Source organism: Portunus trituberculatus, chromosome 35, assembly GCF_017591435.1.
Source record: "Portunus trituberculatus isolate SZX2019 chromosome 35, ASM1759143v1, whole genome shotgun sequence".
NCBI classification, from domain to species: Eukaryota; Metazoa; Arthropoda; class Malacostraca; order Decapoda; family Portunidae; genus Portunus; species Portunus trituberculatus.
Genome location: NC_059289.1, coordinates 6915983 through 6936879, shown reverse-complemented (window position 1 = coordinate 6936879; position 20897 = coordinate 6915983).

Sequence of the window (20897 nt, the reverse complement as noted above, 5' to 3'; positions counted from 1 at the left end):
ACAATATTGAAAGAAATACAGCAGGACGTTTCTGGGAGAAATTGTGGGGAAATTTTTTTCTTGTTTATTGCATGGTAAGGAACAAACAGTGAAGTAAAATTTCAGTGAGTGAAATTTTTTGCAATACCCAGTGACAAAATCACACATCATTCTAAATATATATATATATATATATATATATATATATATATATATATATATATATATATATATATATATATATAGAGAGAGAGAGAGAGAGAGAGAGAGAGAGAGAGAGAGAGAGAGAGAGAGAGAGAGAGAGAGTTTGACATGTGTTAAATAATTGCTATACAAAGAATAACCAACCTTCAGGCCAACTTTCATCCTGATATACAGTTTATTTATTCTTCATTTAAATGCACATGTATATGTGCATGTTTACATCTACATGTATAGGTACATTTAGATGTGTACATGACATTATTCACTTCTCACCCAAGTCGACTAAAGCTGGAAAACACTATTATGTCATTTGTGTCTATGATTTACCGTCTAAATCTTCGTGCCACGGTATGCCACGACTATAGCAAGTCTTTTAAGGTCACATATATGGTAAGGAGCCTTGAAACATGTATATAAGACGGCAAATAAAAAGCGTAACTCGGGCGTTCCCATGTATTTTCAATTGGCGGTCAGCAATGTTTTGGGCGTAAGGTGAGTAGGGACAGCAGCGGACCATTAGCGCGCTGGCTTCACTTCTGTGATGTCATGCCTCCTTCTTTTATTCAACCTCCTTGGATTAGAATAGTAAAGACTCTGGTCATTAATCTTTTGACCTTCATAGACCCTTTCTGATGCAAATAAAATTGTCTAATCATACCCAAAAATCAAGGTAAAAATGTGTCTGAGTACTGAAGGGATTGACAGAGGTATATGTGTTTTGTTTTGCTTTTTGTGTTGGTTTTCTTTATTTTCATTATGGATAAGATTTTTTTACTCATATAAGTGAAACGTAGTTCTAGAAAAAAAATAATGAATAAGCATAATTCGCCATTAGAACATGTTTATTCATCAGTTTTGCTTTTTTTTTTTGTTACTGATTCATTGATGAAGAGAGAATTATTGGCCAAACATGAAAAAAAAAACGAAAAAAAGACTCGATTCTAGGCAGAGAAAAAATAAAATAAATGAACAAGTCTAGAATTCGCCATTAGAGCGTGTCTATTTTTCCGGTTTGTGATTGTTTTTTTCATTTTACGAGTTTCATCGAGAAGAGTTTTGACCAGCTATGAATAAAAGGAAAAAGGATCGTTTCTAGAAGAAAAAGTAAATAAAAAAGTCTAGAGTTCGCCATTAGAATATGTTCTTTTTATCTATTTTGTTATTATTGTTCTCTATTACTGAACCACTAAGGGAGAGAGTTTTGACTCGACATGAATAATGGGGAAAAAATGGTTCATTTCTAGAAAAAAATGAACAAGTCAAGAATTTGGCATTAGAACATGTTAATTTATGTGTCTTGTGATGTTTTATTCATTAGTTTCATTGAGGGAAAGTTTTTGACCACACATGAATAAACGAAAGAAATGGATCGTTTTTAGAAAAAAAAAAAGTAAATGAATAAGTCAAATTCACCATTAGAAATGTTTTATCTATATTATTATGATTTTTTGTTGTTTCATTCACGGAGAGAAATTTTGGACACATGAAAAAAGAAAAAAAAAAAAAAAACAGGCTCGTTTCTAAAAAAAAAAATGTAAATGAACAAGCAGAATTCGCCATTAGAACATTTTTTTATCTGTTTTCTGATGAATTTTTTTATTAATGTTTCATTGAGGGAGAGTTTTTGAGCATATATGAATAAAAGAAATATATTGGCTCAGTTATAGTATAAAAAAGATAAAAATTTACATATAGATAAGTGTATATTTATTTAGTTGTATTGATTTTATTTATTGGCATTCATTGGGGCCGAAATATTTTATCAAATCTAAAGGAAAAAAAAGAAGAAATAGCCTAGTTCTAAATAAAAAAAAAAGAAAAGAAAGAAGAAATATCCTAGTTCTAAAAAAAAGAAAGAAAGAAAAGAAATATCCTAGTTCTAAAAAAAAAAAAAGAAAAGAAAGAAGAAATATCCTAGTTCTAAATAAAAAAAAAGAAGAAATATCCTAGTTCTAAATAAAAAAAAAAAGAAATATCCTAGTTCTAAATAAAAAAAGAAAAAAGAAACAAGAAATATCCTAGTTCTAAAATAAATAAATAAAAAAAGAAATATCCTAGTTTTAAATAAGAAATAAAGAAAAAATCCTAGTTCTAAAATAAAAAAAGAAAGAAAAAAAGAAAGGCTACACATTTACTGATAAAACAAAATCTACGTATCTTTCCTTCTTATTTCTTCCATTTTCCTTTTTTTTTTATTTATTTTCGTTTTTTCAGGCCTTGGGTGGACAGGAGGGAGTGGCATATGAGTCTTTTTTTCCTTTCTTTATCCATTTTTTTTTTGACCGTTGACTAATATCCATGAAATAATAATAATGATACAAAAATGTTACTTCGATATTCAGCTGACCGATATACATACATGGAAAGTATACAAGACATCAATGGACGCAAAGACTCGTATGACTGAATGAAAGGACGGGTTCTTTCTTTCTTTCTGTTATTATTATTTGCTTTTTTTTTCCCCTTTCAGAAGCTTGTGATTTGATGTCGGAGGGAACTTTGATGTGTGCTCTCTCTCTCTCTCTCTCTCTCTCTCTCTCTCTCTGTCTGTCTGTCTGTCTGTCTGTCTGTCTGTCTGTCTGTCTGTCTGTCTGTCTGTCTGTCTGTCTGTCTGTCTCTCTCTCTCTCTCTCTCTCTCTCTCTCTCTCTCTCTCTCTCTCTCTCTCTCTCTCTCTCTCTCTCTCTCTCTCTCTCTCTCTCTCTCTCTCTCTCTCTCTCTCTCTCTCTCTCTCTCTCTCTCTCTCTCTCTCTCTCTCTCTCTCTCTCTCTCTCTCTCTCTCTCTCTAACATTTTTCAGGCCGAAAAGAAATGTTGTGTTTTCTCTGTAATGAACCAAAACTCAAATAAATAAGTAAATAGATAAATAAATGGAAAATAAATAAATGAACGAAATGGAAAAGAAACCTTGACATTATTGAAGTGACTAACATAAAAAAAACAACAATAAATATGAGAGCAAGTCAATAGTAAAATGGAAAAGAGATAAACAAAACTACTAAACAACAAAATAAATAGATTAATAAGATGGAGGAAACAGACAGGAAGAAAGTGGATACGACACACACACACACACACACACACACACACACACACACACACACACACACACACACACACACAACCACTTTCGTTTACCCAAAATTGCCTGAAATCAATATGAGAATTTTAAACCAAGTTGACTCTGCTGTACCCCTCCACCTCTTTCCCTTCATTCCTTCCAGCCTCTCTTCCTTCCTTCCTTCCTTCCTTCCTTCCTTCCTTCCTTCTTCCCTCCTTCCTTCCCTCTCTATCCTTATTTCACTTCATCCTCTTTTCTTTATTCTTTCCTTCCTTCCCTTTTGTTTCTTAATTCTTCATATTGTTCCTTTATTTATTCTTGTCCTTCCCCCTTGCTTCTTTCTTTCTTCCTTTCCTTTCTTCCTTCTTTCCTTCTTTCCTTCTTTTCCTTTCCATCTCTTTCTTTATCCATTTCTTCATATTCCTTCCTTCCTTACACTCCATATAGCTCTCTTACATAACCTCCTCTTCCGCCTCCTCGTTTTTCTCCTCTCCTCCTCCTCCTCTTCCTCCTCCTCCTCCTCCACCTCCTCCTCCTCTTCCTCTTCCTCCTCTTCCTCTTCTCTTCCTCCTCCTACTCCTTCTTCTCCTCCTCCTCCTCCTCCTCCTCCTCCTCCTCCTCCTTATCCTCTTTGTCCTTTTCATAACTAAAAGAAAAGATGAGTATATATTTTGCATTTTTTTTCAATTTTTCGTTCATATTTTCTCATATTTTTTATTTTATCAGTGTCCGTTTTCTATTGTCATTCTTGTTCTTCCTTTTCTATTCTTTAATTGTTGTTGTTTCTATTTTTTTTTTTTTTCATTCTCCTGCTCATATGAAGAATGTTTATCAATAGACACACACTCGCTACCTCTCTCTCTCTCTCTCTCTCTCTCTCTCTCTCTCTCTCTCTCTCTCTCTCTCTCATTCGTTCACATCAAATATTCAACCTCGTATCTCCTCTTGCAGATGGGTTTCTCTCTCTCTCTCTCTCTCTCTCTCTCTCTCTCTCTCTCTCCTTCTAATCATATTAATGTCTTTCTTTCACACTGTACGTGCCGAGACTGCCTTTCGTAAATATGTGTTCATTACTTAACGGGAGGAGGTGAAGGAGGAGGCGGTGAAGGAGGGGCAGGGGAGGTAGGGAAGGCTAGGGAGAGATAAGTACACGTGATCCAAGATTCTGTACCAAAGATTTTAGACCAAGACCTGTATTCGTAAACGCTGTGCTCTCTCGCTAATACTAATTTCAAAGGCTACATAGATGATTACAGCCGGGTTCTGAAGAGTATTTTTCGTGTAAATAATGTGAAAGTCTTTTTAATCTGTCACTAGAATACCAGAAAAATATGCTGAAAACAAACGTCACTTCAACTAAAGCCTTTTGAAAGTGGTGGATGTGTGGGGGCAGAAATGTTTCAGAATGGTCACCTTAGAGCGTTCCATACTGAAGAGAAACACCAGGACCACCAACCACCACCACCGCAATCACCACCACTACAGTAACGCCACCCCATCTCCCACGCCTCTATCGTCGCTGTCAGGTGGTGCGAGATTTACGTAGGGGTTATGTGGCAGTGAAGAGGAAGGGAATGTGAGATGACGGGATAGGAAGGGAGGAAAGGGAGTGGAAGTGAAGGGAATGGAAAATATGATTGAATGAGGAGGACAGAGGAAAGGACAGAGGGGAATTAAAGGAAGAGAAGGGAGGAGAGGAATGATAAGAGAAGTGAATAAAGAGGAAGGGAGAAAAGAGGGGATATAATGGAAGGAAAGGAAGAGATTAAAGGTGAAGGGAATGGAAGGATGGAAAGGGAAGGAAGGAGAAGAAAAATAACAGAGTAGAAGGGGGAAAAAATGAGAATGAGATGAGACTGGAAGAGAGGGAAATAAAAGACGAGAGGAGGGAAATGACAGCAAACGAAAAGAAATACAAAGAAGGGAAGAGAAGGAAAAGAAACAGACGAATAACATTAAATTGTGTTTGTAATAAAATGAAATCAATTAAAAAAAAGGAAATTGGAGAAAAAAGTTGTAATAATTAATCTAAGGATGTGGAAAACGAAGACGAGGAAACAGAAAATGATAGAAAATGGATAATGGGAAAAAGAAAACGATGGAAAGAGACGATGAAAAGAAAATACGAAAGATGATAAACAGGTATTGGATCAAAATTGAGTCAGAAAACGAGAGAATAAGAAAGGAAAATGAAAAATAAAAAGATAAAAGGAGAAACAGAAGAGAAGTGTATTATATGAAAAGGGAAAGAAAGAGAGACCAGAACCTTACCGATTATATAAGCTTGTATGACCTTGTATGGCCTGCTTCTCTCTCTCTCTCTCTCTCTCTCTCTCTCTCTCTCTCTCTCTCTCTCTCTTGTTTTCCGCTTTCCCAACTCTTCCCCTCTTCCTCTCCCTCTCCCTTTGTTTTCCACTCCTCTCACTGCGTCACCTCCCTCTCTCCCTTATTTCCACCACTATTATCTTGCTTTTTTCCCTTTGTTCTCACTTTTCCTCTCCTCACTGTACCTTTTCTCCCTCACATCCTCCTCAACCTCTTTGTTTCCTTTCCCTCCCACCTCTCTCTCTCTCTCTCTCTCTCTCTCTCTCTCTCTCTCTCTCTCTCTCTCTCTCTCACCTCTGTTCTTCTCGCTCTTTCTTTGTTCTTTTTATCTCTTTATCTCCTCATTCCATTTTTATTCCTTCATCCCGTGCCCCATTCTCTCATCTCCCCTCATTTCCTCCCTCTCTGTCCTTGTTTCTTCCTTCTCTCCTCCTTTCTCGTCCCCTCTTCCTCATCCCCTACCGTCTCCTTCCCTATCCACTCCTCCCCTCCCTATCCCTTTCCCTCTCTTCTCTCTTTAGCCTCCATAACCTCTCCTTTTACAACACCCGCCCACTCTCTCTCTCTCTCTCTCTCTCTCTCTCTCTCTCTCTCTCTCTCTCTCTCTGGTCAGGCAGGCGCGAAGCATCACCTGGCAGGTTAATAATTTGCACCTGCTGTGACCACGAACGTAATGGAGGGAGATGAGGAGGAGGAGGAGGAGGAGGAGGAGGATGAGGAGGAGGAGGAGAAGGAGGAACCGCCATCATCCCTGGCCCTCCCTCACATGACCCGCCCCGTCTCCCAGCCTCTGCCCTACCTCGCCCTGCCTCGCCCTACCTCGCCCTGCTCCTCCCCGCCCTGCTATGCCCCGCCGAGTCCTGCCGGGCCCTCCGCCACACTACAACCCTGGCCAATCTCCGGTTTGTGTTTTCTGCTGCCAATTAATTTCCGGGACGTTTTTCTTGATACGCAGAGTTTCCCGTTCCTCATTTTCCTCACCCTCACCTCTCACATCTCCCTCTTCTCCCTCATCTCATCTCCCTTTCCAGCTTCTGTCCATGTAATCTCTAACACACACACACACACACACACACACACACACACACACATACAGACATCGTAATTAATGTAGTCGTGGTCACAATAGCGTCAATCACTAATGCAAAACAGATGCGCCGCTGAAACAGACACACGTGCAAACAACCAAATGATACATAGGGATAAACTGACGTGAAACGAAGTCAAATTAAATCAAATGCAACCATCAAAAATATTCGCTGGAGTGTATGAGTGTGTACGTGTGTGTGCATGAGTGTGTACGTGTGTGTGTGTGTGTGTGTGAGTGTGTGTGTGTGTGCGTGTGTGTGTATGGTGGTGAAGCGGACACAACATCACCGATAACGCCCGTGGATTACATCAATGGCGTTGGTGGTGGTAGTGGTGGTGGGAGTGGCAATAGTAGTGGTGGTGGTGGTGGTGGTGGTGGCGAGCACTGCACCAGACAGCTAAATTAACACACAGCAGAGCACAGGACGGCGGACAGGCTGGGACGACACGGCAGGGCGCAGGACACACCCACCTAACCACCTACCCTCCCTCCCTCCTCCTCCTCCTCTTCCTCTTCCTCTTCCTCCTCCTCCTAATACCCACGTCGCCCACCTCCTTTAGAACAGTGTCTGGAAATGTTGTATTCTGAAGGGGGAAACGCGTGCACCAAGCTAGACACAAGACTGGTGAAGCAATGTGGTAATTCCTCTGCTGCCATGTGCCCTCCACCTAACTGTGTGTTTACCTGCAGGTGTCATGTGTCTCTTCTTCCTTGTACACCTCCCTCCATCCCTTCCTCCCTTCCCTTCCTTTCCTTCCCTGCCTTCCTTCCTTCCTTCCTTTCCTCCCTCTCTTCATGCTTGGTTGGTTTTGTATGTGTTTCTCTCTCTCTCTCTCTCTCTCTCTCTCTCTCTCTCTCTCTCTCTCTCTCTCTCTCTCTCTCTCTCTCTCTCTCGTAAGCTGTCTGTGTCAGGGTGTGTTCGTTGTCTCATTCGTGTTGCGTTGTTCTTATTTACATTGCATTGCGTTGTGCTGTGGTGTGTTGTGGTGTGTTGCGGCGTCTGTCTGTCCTTCTGTTTGTCTGTTTGTCCGTATGTATGTCAGTCTGGAAACCAAATTGGTAATATAAAAAGATGATGACAGAATAAGAAGACAAATATACGAGCGAGATTTAGATAATTTCTTAGAGTAAATCGAAAACAGCAATAAAGAAAACGAGAAACATGTATTTGCTTCGCGGTTTGAAGTTTTAGAGAGAGAGAGAGAGAGAGAGAGTGTGTGTGTGTGTGTGTGTGTGTGTGTTAACGATAGAGATAAAAAAAAAAAGGACAACTCTAAAAAATATATATATCGTGACCTGCTTTTTTAGAAATGACGAGTCTTGTGGAAAGTTTACACACGTGATGTAAATTGACGAAGTAAACTCGGCGGAAATGTTACACGGCTTTCCCCTCGTGTACAGCAAGGGGGGGGAGAGGGAGAGGGAGAGGGAGAGGAAGAGGAAGGGAGGGGAGGGAAGGAGGGACGAGTGAGGGGGAATGAGTGAGGGATAGAGAGTTGGGAAAAATGAGTGAGGAAGGGAAGGAAAGGAGGGAAAGAGGTGGAATGATGGGAGAGAGGGATGAAGGATGCTGGGATAGATAAGAATGAGAGAGAGAGAGAGAGAGAGAGAGAGAGAGAGAGAGAGAGAGAGAGAGAGAGAGAGAGACTAAACGGAACGAGGAAAAGAAAGGAAAAGGAATGAAGGAGAGAAAAAGAGAAAAAAAAACACTGATAGGTAATGATGTGGAGAAATGAAGAACGAGAAAGACGAAAATAAAAGCAAAAGAAAAACGAAAAAAATAAGTGAATAAACAAATTGAATTATAAATAATAAACAAAAAAAATTACAAATGAAGGACAGAAACTGGAAGAAGGGGGTGTGAGGAAGAAGGGGGTGTGAGGTAGGAATGAAGGAGTGACTTGCAAGGTGGGGAATGCTTAACGAGAGAGAGGGGAAAGAAGACTGGAGGGAATGACAAGGTTTAGGAAAGCGAGGCAGGGTAACCGCCCAGGTATTGTTGGTGATAGTTATGAGGAAATAGTTAGAAATAGTTGAAGGATCTTAATGGGATAGTTGTGGTGTTCATTAGAGACGAGGAGAGAGGGAGGACGGCAGGGGGAGGAGTGTGTGGGTGAGAAGGAGAGAAGTAGGAGGATAGGGGGAGAAGAAGAGTGGCTGATGAGAGAGAGAGAGAGAGAGAGAGAGAGAGAGAGAGAGAGAGAGAGAGAGAGAGAGAGAGAGAGAGAGAGAGAGAGAGAGAGAGAGAGAGAGAGAGAGAGAGAGAGAGAGAGAGAGAGAGAGAGAGAGAGAGAGAGAGAGAGAGAGAGAGAGAGAGAGAGAGAATTGTGAAGGTGTGAAGATGAAAAAAAGATGATAATAACAAGAAAAAACAAGAGAAAAAACGCAAAAGACAGAAAAAAAAAAACATAAACAGTCAAATAAGAGAAGAAAACAATGGAAAATAAAAGAAAAAGGGATAAAACTAATAAAAAGAAGTGGCGGAGGAGACGAGGAGCGCGGGATAGAGTAGGGAACAAGAAGCGGAGCAGAGAGAGGGACAAGTGGAGGAGAGGAAAAGGATTGATTAGTTAATTGATTGGTTGATTAATTCTAATGAACACCAACAATAAGGTTAAGTGACAGTGGGAAGGAGAGGAGAGGAGGAATGGATGAAGGATTGAAGAGAGGAGAGGAGAGGAGGGAAGGATGAAGGATTGAATAGAGGAAAGGAGAGGAGGGAAGGATGAAAGATTGAAAAGAAGAAAGGAGAGCAGGGAAGGACGAAGGATTGAATAGAGGAAAGCAGAAAAGGGAAGGATGAAGGATTGAAGAGAGGAGAGGAGAGGAGGGAAGGATAAAGGATTGAATAGAGGAAAGCAGGAAAGGGAAGAATGAAGGATTGAAGAGAGGAGAGGAGAAGAGGGAAAGATGAAGGACTGAACAGAGGAAAGGAGAGGAAGGAAGGATGAAGGATTGAATAGAAGAAAGGAGAGAAGGGAAGGATGAAGGATTGAACTGAGGAAAGGAGAGGAAGGAAGGATGAAGGATTGAAGAGATGAAGGATTGAATAGAGGAAAGGAAAGGTGGAGGAAAGAAGGAGAAGAAAAGCAAGAGGAGGAGAGAAGGAAGGATAAAACAGAAGGAGGAGGGAATGAGAGAGACGAGGAGAGAAGAGATGGAACGACAGATGGAGAAGAATGAAATGGCTGAGGAAAGGAAGAGAGGAAAGGAAACAAAGAAAGGAGGAAAGGATGAACGGAGAGTTGTAGAAGAATGAAATATAGGGAAAACAGAGAGTAGACGGAATGTTGAAGTAGGATAAAAAAAAAAGAAGGGAAAGACAACAATTCAGTGAGGCAGAGAAAGAAAAAACACGAAAACGAAAAAGAAAACATACGAAATGAAGAAACGAAAATAAGAGATGAATAAAGAAAAATGCAGAAGGATAAATAAAATAAGAAAAACGAACACGAATGCGATAAGGGAGATGAATGAAGGAGGGAAACGCAGGAGAAGGAAAAGACAACAAAAACGTAATAAATGCAAACGAAAAGGGAGATGAATGAAAGAATGAGGGAAAAGCAGAAGGAAAAAAGAACAAATTGCAAACGAAACGAAAAAGGAGATGAATGAATGAAGGAAGGAAGGAGAGAGGGAAACGCGGGAGTAGGAAAACGAGAGCAAAAACTAAAAATAATAAAAAAAATGAAAATGAAAACTAAAAGGGAGATGAATTAATGAAGAAGGAAAATACAGAAGAAAAAAAGAAAAAAACGAAAAGCGAAAAAGAGCACAAAAATTCAGATGAATGAATGAATGAATGAAGGAGGGAGGGAAACGCAGGAGTAGGAACGGGCTGAAGCGAAGGAGAAGAGGCAGGCAGGGTATAAGGGGGTGCGGGTGAAATGAAGTGTGGGATTACCAGTCGTTACTTCCAGATCATTGCAATATAACGTCACGCTGATGCATTGCGACGAACGTTCCTCCGCTGCGAGATTAGAGGCAGGAGAGGTTCGTGCATTTTATAACCCGTGCCATTTCCGCAATAATAGTCGAGTAAGGCGAGCGATGTAGGTAAGTGAGACGGGAGAGATACGCCAAGGTGAATCAGGACAGGTAAAGACTAGGTGAGGCAAATAAGACAGGGAATACAAGTAGGACCGGTATAATAAGACATGTAAGACAGGTGGAACAGGTAAAATAAGACGGAATACAGGTGGAGCAAGTAAATTAAGACAGGTGACACATGTAATTAAGATCAAAGGGATAAAATAAGACATGAGGATAAAAAATTGGGATAAATACACACACGAGAAAAAGTTGAATAATAATAATGGGGGAAAAAACAAGGAAAAAAAAAAAAAGTACTTCAAAGCGCTTAACGGATAAAATGTAACAGTTAGCCGATGAAAGTTTGAAAAGGGAGTTAAAATAAGAGATAAGCCGAGATATCAAAGTCAACAGGTATAATAAGACATAATGCAGGTAAAACAGGTAAAACAAGAGAGATAAGCCAGGTAATTAAGGTCGAACAGTTAAGATGAGCCAGGTAGTACAAGCAAGACAGGTAAATGAAGAGAAATAAGCAAAGAAATCAAGGCAAACAGGTAAAATAGGACAGGTAAGCTAGATTAAACAGCCAAGTCTCTATCACCATCACTACCAACATCACCATCATCACCATCACCATCACGATCTATTATCAAAGCAACAGGAAAGAGAGGGAGGGAGAAAAAAGAAAAGAAAAGAACGCTATAAAAATCAGAATTCAAATAAGATAAACAAAACGAGCGAATGAATAAAATGATAAACTAATTAACTCAGGCCAAGAAATTAAAACAAGTAAACGAGACAAGAAAATAATTGCATTACATAACAACGCGACGCAAACAAGCCAGCCAGGGTTGTAATTAACGATCTTATTAACGACTAATTAAAACTTACAACTTTTTAGCTACTGACCATTGGGTGTCTGGTGGGGAGAGGGGAGGGGAGAAGGAGAGAGAGAGAGAGAGAAAGGGAGAGGATGTGAGGAGGGTAAGAGTGAGAGGGAAGGGGGAGGGAAAGACAGGAGGGAATGAGGGAGAAGCAGGAGGGGAGGACGGAGAGAAATAAAAGTAGGAAAGAAAAGAGTTGATGGTGAGATGAATAGAGGATTGGATTGAGGATTGGAAGTTAATGAGAAGGGGGAGGGAAAAAAATCAAGGGGAATAAAGGAGGATAGACAGAGAGGAAGAGAACAGAGAAAGGCGATAAAAGGATAGAAGAAAACTGGTGATATGTGGGAGAGAAAGGAAAGGAAAGAAGGAAAAATGGAAGGGAAATGAGAGAAGAAAGGGGACAAAAAGGAATGATGAAAGAAAGGAAGAAGAACAAGAAAATAAAACAATAATGAAAGGAGAAAGAAGGAGGGAGGGAGAGATACGAAGGTGGTGAAAGGAGAATGGGAGAAAGAAAAGTAGCGATGGAGGGAAGGAAAGAAATGACGGAGAGAGAGAGGACGGAAGGAAGGAAAGAAGGAAAAGTGATAAAAAGATGGATGGAGGACCGGATGGATGGAAGAAGGATAGAAAGCTTTCTCCATTTTCTCTCTTACTTTCCTCTCTTCCTTCCCGCTTCCTCCTCCAGTCACGTGTTGTAGTTTGTGTCTAACAATGGGTGGTGATTGGCCACCTACACGAGAGAGAGAGAGAGAGAGAGAGAGAGAGAGAGAGAGAGAGAGAGAGAGAGACGTAGTACTGGTTGTGGTAAGAGTCAAGAAAAGAGATAAGGAAGAGAGCGAGAGAAATGTAAACAAGAACAGGAGTAGATAAAGAAAATGGGCGTTGATTTTAGCTATAGATAGACAGTTAGATAAATAGATAGATAGATAGATAGATAGATAGATAGTAGTAGTAGTAGTAGTAGTAGTAGTAGTAGTAGTAAGTGTAGCGGTGGTAGTAGTGGTAGTAATAGTAAGTAACATTCTGGTTGGTGTTCTTCTTTTCAGGGCTCGATAAACAGAACCTTAATTAAGAACACTTTTGCACCGCATCTCCACTACATTTAGAAGGCTCCAGTTGACGTTACACGAGTTTTTAAGTGTTTTTTTTATTTCTTTTATTACGATTCCAGCAGCAGATTAACAAGTTTTCTACATTATGAACAGGAGAAACGCTCTTGACAACCCATCTTATCATCTCTGAGGCCTTTGAAAACAGTCGTGAGGAAAGATCAAGGCGTTCCTGAATACAAATCATAGTAAGAACCCAAGAGAGGCGACGGAGAGACTCATGACGCAGATGGTGAGAAGAGGAAGACCAACTAAAAGAATGTAAACAGAGAAGGTGTCGTGTGTGAGTTGGGTGGCGTTCCTCAGTTTTTCATATATAGTCTCATGTTCCTTACATAATTGAAACGAATGAATAATGAGCTAGGAAGTGAGTTTAATAGAGACATTATGTGTAAGTGAATAAACTCAGACATGCTTGTTTAAAAATGGAGTGAAGTAGATTGGAAGTAAAAGTTAAGTGCAAGATGATGAAAGTACAGTTTATAATGGAGGAGGAGGAGGAGGAGGAGGAGGAGGAGGAGGAGGGGAAGCAGGAAAGATAATTAAGAAAGAATACAAAGAAACGACGAGGAGGGTGAAAGCACGAAGAACAAGAAAAACAAAACAAAAGCAAAGAAAAAGACGAACAAGGAAGAAACACCAACAAACATCCAACAAACTTCAACATCAGAGAGAGAGAGAGAGAGAGAGAGAGAGGCTGAGCGGCAGGTGTTCGCCCCTCGTCCCACAACAGGCCGCCGCTGAGTTCGAAGCTTCGGTCTATCATCATTAGTGTGTTAGTCGACGGAGCTCACCATCCCGACGGTCCATTAGGAACTGCCCGTTTGTCACCGCCACAGCGAGGAGTGGTGGGAGGGGTGGCGGGGACAGAGGGACAGGAGAGATGTGTAGAGGTAGCAGGTGGGATGGGGAGAGGACACTGAAGGGAAGACAGATAGAGGAAGGGAGGAAAATAGAAAGGAAAGAAAAATATTATTGTTCACTTTTGTCCATCGCCCCGCCTCTCTCTGTCTCTCACTCGTGTGTGTGTGTGTGTGTGTATGTGTGTGTGTGTGTATGTGTGTGTGTGTGTGTGTGTGTGTGTGTGTGTGTGTGTGTGTGTGTGTGTGTGTGTGTGTGTGTGTGTGTGTTTATCTGTAATCACTAACACGCCAAATCGAATTAATCAGTGTACAATCAAATTTCAAGACAATTACCCACGTAGAAAAGAATACTAATGAGAGTTACCGCTGTGTGTGTGTGTGTGTGTGTGTGTGTGTGTGTGTGTGTAGGAAGGAGGGTGTGATGTCGAGTGCTCATTGTGTTGCAAATGGATGGTTGGATTGCTGATATGTTTATGAAAATGGATGCAGATGTATATGGATTTGCGTGGGTGGGTGAACGGGTGGGGGGATAGAGTAGAGAAATGGATGAGTCGGGTCAGGATGTAGATGGATGGATGATGAAATGAGAGAGGACTTATAAGATGTAAAAGTGAGGAGTAAGTATGGATGGGTGTAGAGGTGGATGTAGATGACGAATGACGAGTGCACACAGAAGGAAGAAGAAAAAAAAAAAACTAAGACTACACTTTGTCAATATCTAACCAATATAACATTTAGTCCCGTATTAGAAAACACTATATTCTCTCATCACGACAATTTTTAAAGGCTACAGAGATCATTTAGTGGGTTCTCAAGAATTTCTACTGTTAATAACATAGAAAATCCCTTAAACTTTCACAAGAACAGTAAAAAATAACCTTGAAAGTCCATGCAATATCATATAAATCCTTCTCAAAGTAGTGGGGGGTGTGGCAAGGAGTGTTTCAAAATATGCCCCTTAGAGAAGACTGTAGAGCTTAGGCAGTTTCTCAAAGTGGTTATTGATCGAGGGAAGATACACCAGAGACCAGTGAGAGAGTAAAAATTGAAGATAAATACAAACATGAGACAAAGTTGGATGAGAACGATTGTGAAAAAAAGAAAACAAGAAGAAAAGAAGACTATTTCAGAGTGATTAGCGGAGAAAATGTAACAGTTAAGCAATGAAACTTTGAAAATGAGGATAAGTATGAACATGAGAGAGAGAGAGAGAGAGAGAGAGAGAGAGAGAGAGAGAGAGAGAGAGAGAGAGAGAGAGAAAGTTCAAGGATAATAATCGAAAAGCAAAACAAATAAGTAGAAAATAGAGAAGGAGGAAGTGTCAAGAGAAAAAAAAATGTAGGAAATGGTAATACGAACTCTGAAAATGAGAAAAAAAATATGAACATGAGAGAGAGAGAGAGAGAGAGAGAAAGTTGGATGAGTATGATTGCTGACGATACATTTAAAGTTGATACCGCCAGTGTTGCCAGCGCGGGTGAGGAGGAGCAGACAGCCTCAGCACTGCATTACATCGGTGGCCTCGTATGATATCGTTAGGAGCGACTTATGCCTGCCAACGTTGCAGACTGACACCATTTCTTCTCGTTTCAAGGCCAGCAGTATCTTGCGTCCCCCTCTCTGTGACTGTCTGTGCATAAATTTTTCCGTGTGTACGTTTATTTCTCTCTCTCTCTCTCTCTCTCTCTCTCTCTCTCTCTCTCTCTCTCCCAATATGCAGGAAAAATTGACCTAACTACGGTGAATAATGAAAAAAAGATGAAAAACTGATGATGTAAAAGTTGATTTATTAAATTCTTGAAGTGACTTTATATGGAGAGAGAGAGAGAGAGAGAGAGAGAGAGAGAGAGAGAGAGAGAGAGAGAGAGAGAGAGAGAGAGAGAGAGAGAGTGTGTATTTTAACAGGGGAGAGTTTAAAATGCACCACAGGTTTATCTTGCCACTGCACAATCGAAATAACACGACGGGCACACTGGTCCTAGAGAGAGAGAGAGAGAGAGAGAGAGAGAGAGAGAGAGAGAGAGTACTAGAAAGAGCGAATCACCCACGGAATGGTCGACAAACTTGATGAGACGAACACCCCTTGACTCTTTTCCATTCACCTTTATGTTTACTGCCTGGTTTATCGTGACTGTGTATATGAGAGAGAGAGAGAGAGAGAGAGAGAGAGAGAGAGAGAGAGAGAGAGAGAGAGAGTTTGTGCTTATAATGATGTAAAAAAAAAACTAGATATATTTGTTTCATACACTCATATCTGCAGTAAAGTTATGTTCATTAATTGCTTTTTTTTACCTCTTTTTCTTTCTTTCTTTCTTTCTTTCTTTCTTTCTCTATTTACTATTTTTACTCTTACTTTTCTCTCTCTTTTCTGTTTCCATGTACGTACCAAAATGCGCAGCTCGGTCGTCTCTCTCTCTCTCTCTCTCTCTCTCTCTCTCTCTCTCTCTCTCTCTCTCTCTCTCTCTCTCTCTCTCTCTCTCTCTCTCTCTCTCTCTCTCTCTCTCTCTCTCTCTCTCTCTCTCTCTCTCTCTCTCTCTCTCTCTCTCACGTTTTTATTTGAATCTCGAAAACCTTTCAAGATAAATTTTTGTATCCTGAATCAGCGCTACAGTTTCCCCCTAAAACTGTTAATATGTAAATGGAAAACGAGTGTGTTGGCGTCACAAAGACAATTGACTCTTTTTTTATATTTATTTATTTTGCACAAGAAACAAAACACGATATATTCCTTTTTTTTCTTTAACTTTTTTTTTTTTGCCTTTTTTCGCTTATTATGATCATTATAATATTTTATCACACGCTCGCCAACACGTCTCTCTCTCTCTCTCTCTCTCTCTCTCTCTCTCTCTCTCTCTCTGACCCCTTCAATAAACGTCCCATCTAAACATCACTTCCGTCTCTCCTACCTCTCTTTTCAGTGCAGCTTTCACTTCCCTCTCTTCCCATCTATCCTTCTCTCTCTCCCATTCCGTCCCTATCTCCCTTACATCCTCTTCCTCCCATCCATCCCTCCCCTCCCTTTCCTGTCTCGCTTTCCTCCCCTCTCATGTATGTCCTCTTCTCTCACTTCGTGGCTCCCTCCCCTCCCCTCTCTGCTTCCATCCCCAAACCGCGCACTGTCAGGATGGAGGGAAAGAGCTGAAATTTCTACTGAATGTCCTGGGAGATATTGCCACTGAGAGAGAGAGAGAGAGAGAGAGAGAGAGGGGGGGGGGGCGGGGGATTATACAATATTCACACACATTACACTCCTGTCATTTCTGTCCTTCCCGTCTGTCCTGTCATGTTTTGTGCTACGTAAACTCAATTCTGTAGCAAAGAGTACTGGCAGGAGTTCACCACACTCACTGCTGCGTTTCTGCGTGTACCAGACAAGGCATAACGTCAGTGTAAGCGTATCTGTTGTGATTTATTTGACCGATAAGGTGATACGTGGGAATGGTTATCAAGTAAGGTGATGGTTGACAGGAGTACTTTGAGTTATCGGGCTGTTGGTGCACTCTATACTCAGCGTTAAGAGAACATTAAACAAATTTATGGACAGGGCTGATAGTAGGTGGACATTTGGTGTGTATGTTTTATTCAAAGGACTGCCGCGTGTAGGCTTAGCTAGGCACTCCTGTTGGCTTATTGTTCGCAGCTTCCTTTATGTTGTTATTTGTGTGTTCTCGCCGCTTGGGAATGAAAAGGCTGATACTATTGTTACTGTTGCTACTGGTGGTGGTTGTGTTGGTGGTGGTACATTACTATTACTGTCACTACTGCTACTACTACTACTACCACTATTGATAGGGATGACAGAACAAGAACACGAACAAGAACAAGAAAAGCAAGAGGAAGAAGAAAAAAACAGCAACAACAACAACGATAACGTATTCCCTCCCCTCCCTCCTCTCCCCCCTCCTTCCCCTCGTCATTCCCGTCGAAGAAACAAGACGCTCCAGCCAAAAACTTTTCCTTTCCCAGAACCGCCCGCCCGCCCGTCCGCCCGCCACAGCCGCCGACCATTATATATATACGTATATATTAAAGTTCTGCCTTGAAAAAAAGAGAACTTTGGTGTCAATCTCGCGGAAATTGCCACCGCTGAGAAAGAGAGAGAGAGAGAGAGAGAGAGAGAGAGAGAGAGAGAGAGAGAGCGCAAATTGTACCCTTCATTTTTAATTAAATTCTTTTTTGTCTACCCGTATAACAAGATGAGAGGATCTTAGCTAGTGGTAATGGGAATGGTGGTGGTGCTGGTGGTAGTTATAGTGGTGTTGGTGGGTGTAGAAGTACGCGCATACACACACACACACACACACACACACACACACACACACACGTTTAGTTCAACAGGTTAAGGTGGGGTGGCGGTCAGGCATTGTATTGTTAGAGACCACCATCAAGAGACCGGAGGATGAGGAGAGGCTGAGGAGGAAACGGAAATGAGGCCAGGAGGGTAAAGAGGAGAGGAAAGGGAGAAAAGAGGTAAAAGGGGCCAGGAAAGTAACGAGAAGGTGAGGACGGGGAGAAAACAGGAAAACAGGAACATAGAGATGACGGAAGACAAAGACGAGGAGAAAACGAAGAAGAACAAGACTGGAAAAGCGACAAGAAGATAGTGAAGAAAAGGAAAACAAAACCTGAATAAGGAAAGAAAATGGAAGAAGGTCGGTAAGAGGAGAAAGAGGCAAGGCTCCAGACCCAGAACGAATCAGAAGGAATACGAGGCCACAAGGAGTACCAGTAACCGTACGTCTCGCAGCCTGCGGGAGAATGCCAACCCGATTTTTATAACTCTTCGTGGGAATCCAAGAGGCGGGGAGGTGGAAACTTGGCGGTGGAGGCAGCAGGGCGAGCGGTGAGGAATTTCTCCGATACCAATATTAGTGCGACGCAGGGGTGCGGATACGGTACCGGCAAGGGTGTGGGTGTTTCGAGCGGCGAGAGAGCAACTTACTGACATGACTAGTGAAGGAGAAGGACCGCCGCGTCGCCTCGGGTGTGTAGGTGTTGGTTGCAGTGATCAATGAGCAGGAGACGTGACCCGGGGTTTGGTATTTCCAGGGGTGACATCACAGGGGAAGTTGACCTGTGATGATGTGACCTGTGTATACATTTGGGGAAAGGGACGCCTGTGGGGATTCTCTTGCTTCTCCTCTCTATCCACGTATCTCTCTCTCTCTCTCTCTCTCTCTCTCGTGTGTGTGTGTAATTTTTTTTTTCACTGTTTGATCCGCTGCAGTCTCTGACGAGACAGCCAGACGTTATCCTACGGAACGAGCTCAGAGCTCATTGTTTCCGATCTTCGGATAGGCCTGAGACAAGGCACACACCACACACCGGGACAACAAGGTCACAACTACTCGATTTACATCCCGTACCTACTCACTGCTAGGTGAACAGGGGCTACACGTGAAAGGAGACACACCCAAATATCTCCACCCGGCCGGGGAATCGAACCCCGGTCCTCTGGCTTGTGAAGCCAGCGCTCTAACCACTGAGCTATCGGGCCGGTAGTGTGTGTGTGTGTGTGTGTGTGTGTGTGTGTGTGTGTGTGTGTGTCTAGCATCATGTGATTGGTGGACGGGTTGGCGCAGCGGGGCGAGTGATGGCCAGCGGGTTTCGGATTGACGATAATCATTAAGGCGACCCGGAAATGTATGTTGTCTATTACGCTGCTAATCGCCACCAGTGGACCTCTCATTAACGAATTAATTGACGCAGTATTTCAGTTTACTTGGGTTTTCCTTCATTTTTTTCTTATGGCGGAAGCTTCAAGAATATCACTGGAGGAGTAACACCAGCAAATGAGATCCACTACAGTACCACCGGTGTCCACATGCCCAGCTACCCAATAAGGTCCTAATAATGTCCACATCACCAGCCCGCCAGTCTCCATAGCACCAGTAAACTCACTAAGTGTCCACACAGTCCAACTTAGAAGCAGTTCCATAAAGATCGACACAATATCAGATAAAGGACAAGAGATCAATAGCAAACAATCTTTTCCCCTGAGGATCTTGTGAGGAAAACATAAATACTTATTCAGAAACTGGAAGGGATTACTGTCTCTCGCAGCTTGTAGATGGAAGATTTGCTTGATAATGTGAGGCAGAATCTCTTGAGACCAGCAAGTCCATTATCTGTGTTCGAGAAGAGAGAGGGAGGGGACTGAAGACACGGAACTGGGAACTCTACCGCCGGAATATTGTTTTCGTACCAAGCTGACTGAAAAACAAAGCATTAGCGCACCTCTGCTCTTTATGATTCATTGTCATTATCTAATTTCCGCGTCTGAATTCCGGGTCTCTCTCCTGAATGCTAAAGTAACACGTGGGAAGAGAAAAGTTGTGTTAAAAAGAAAATAAAACGAAAGTCACTGATGTTAAAAGGGCATAAGTGTTCCTTCCTTCTTCATGACTAATTGTTAATACATACTCCATACTGTTTCTGTTCTCTCTCTCTCTCTCTCTCTCTCTCTCTCTCTCTCTCTCTCTCTCTCTCTCTCTCTCGTACTGAAATGACACACGGGAAGAAGAAAACTGTGAAAAAAGTCGCGATCAGTTTTCTAACACTTTCGTAACACTCGTCGCAATCTGTACAAACAATTTTTAGTGCTTTATACCAAGTGCTCATTTCCAGATACACTCCCTTCCGCCACTAGAGCCTCCATTAGTAGGGTTGCAATACAAATAGGATCAAGGAAGACAGAGGGAGGTGGAGAGGAAGGATCATGAGGCAATCAAGGAAGAAATGAGGCGAGTAGAAAGGCTTGGGAGAGATTTATAATATGTAGCGTTTGATACGTATTCAGAAACGCTTTGCTCTCTCACCATGACTATTCTTAAAGGCTATAAAGATAATTAATCGGGTTTGCTACGAGTGTTTTACCTGCTAATGATGCATAAATCTTGTTGGTTTGTCACTACAACCACAAAAACATCGTTAAAACTCATATACTTTCAAATAGAACCTTTTGAACATAGCCATCTGCCCTTGATAATTTGATGATGAGGGGAAGGATACAGGGAAAGAGGAAGGCGTGGCAGGAATTGGAAAAGGAGGAGGAGGATGAAGAGGAGGAGGAAACACCATCTCTTCCCTCACAAAGCTTGTCACTCATCTACTTACCGCCTCGTCGTGTGTCAAGTTGAACCCCTCCTCTGTCTGCACTCTGCATTAATCAGTTTACAGATGATGACAAAACTCGAATCCTTTTACTGTTTTTCCCTTCACCCGCGCCACTCCGCCACCCTCGATCCTGCAAGTAATTACCGCATTTTTTCTTTACAACCGCCACGACATTGGTTCCGTAAACTCTGCAACAGAACGAGAATCATTATGCTATTCTTTCCATTC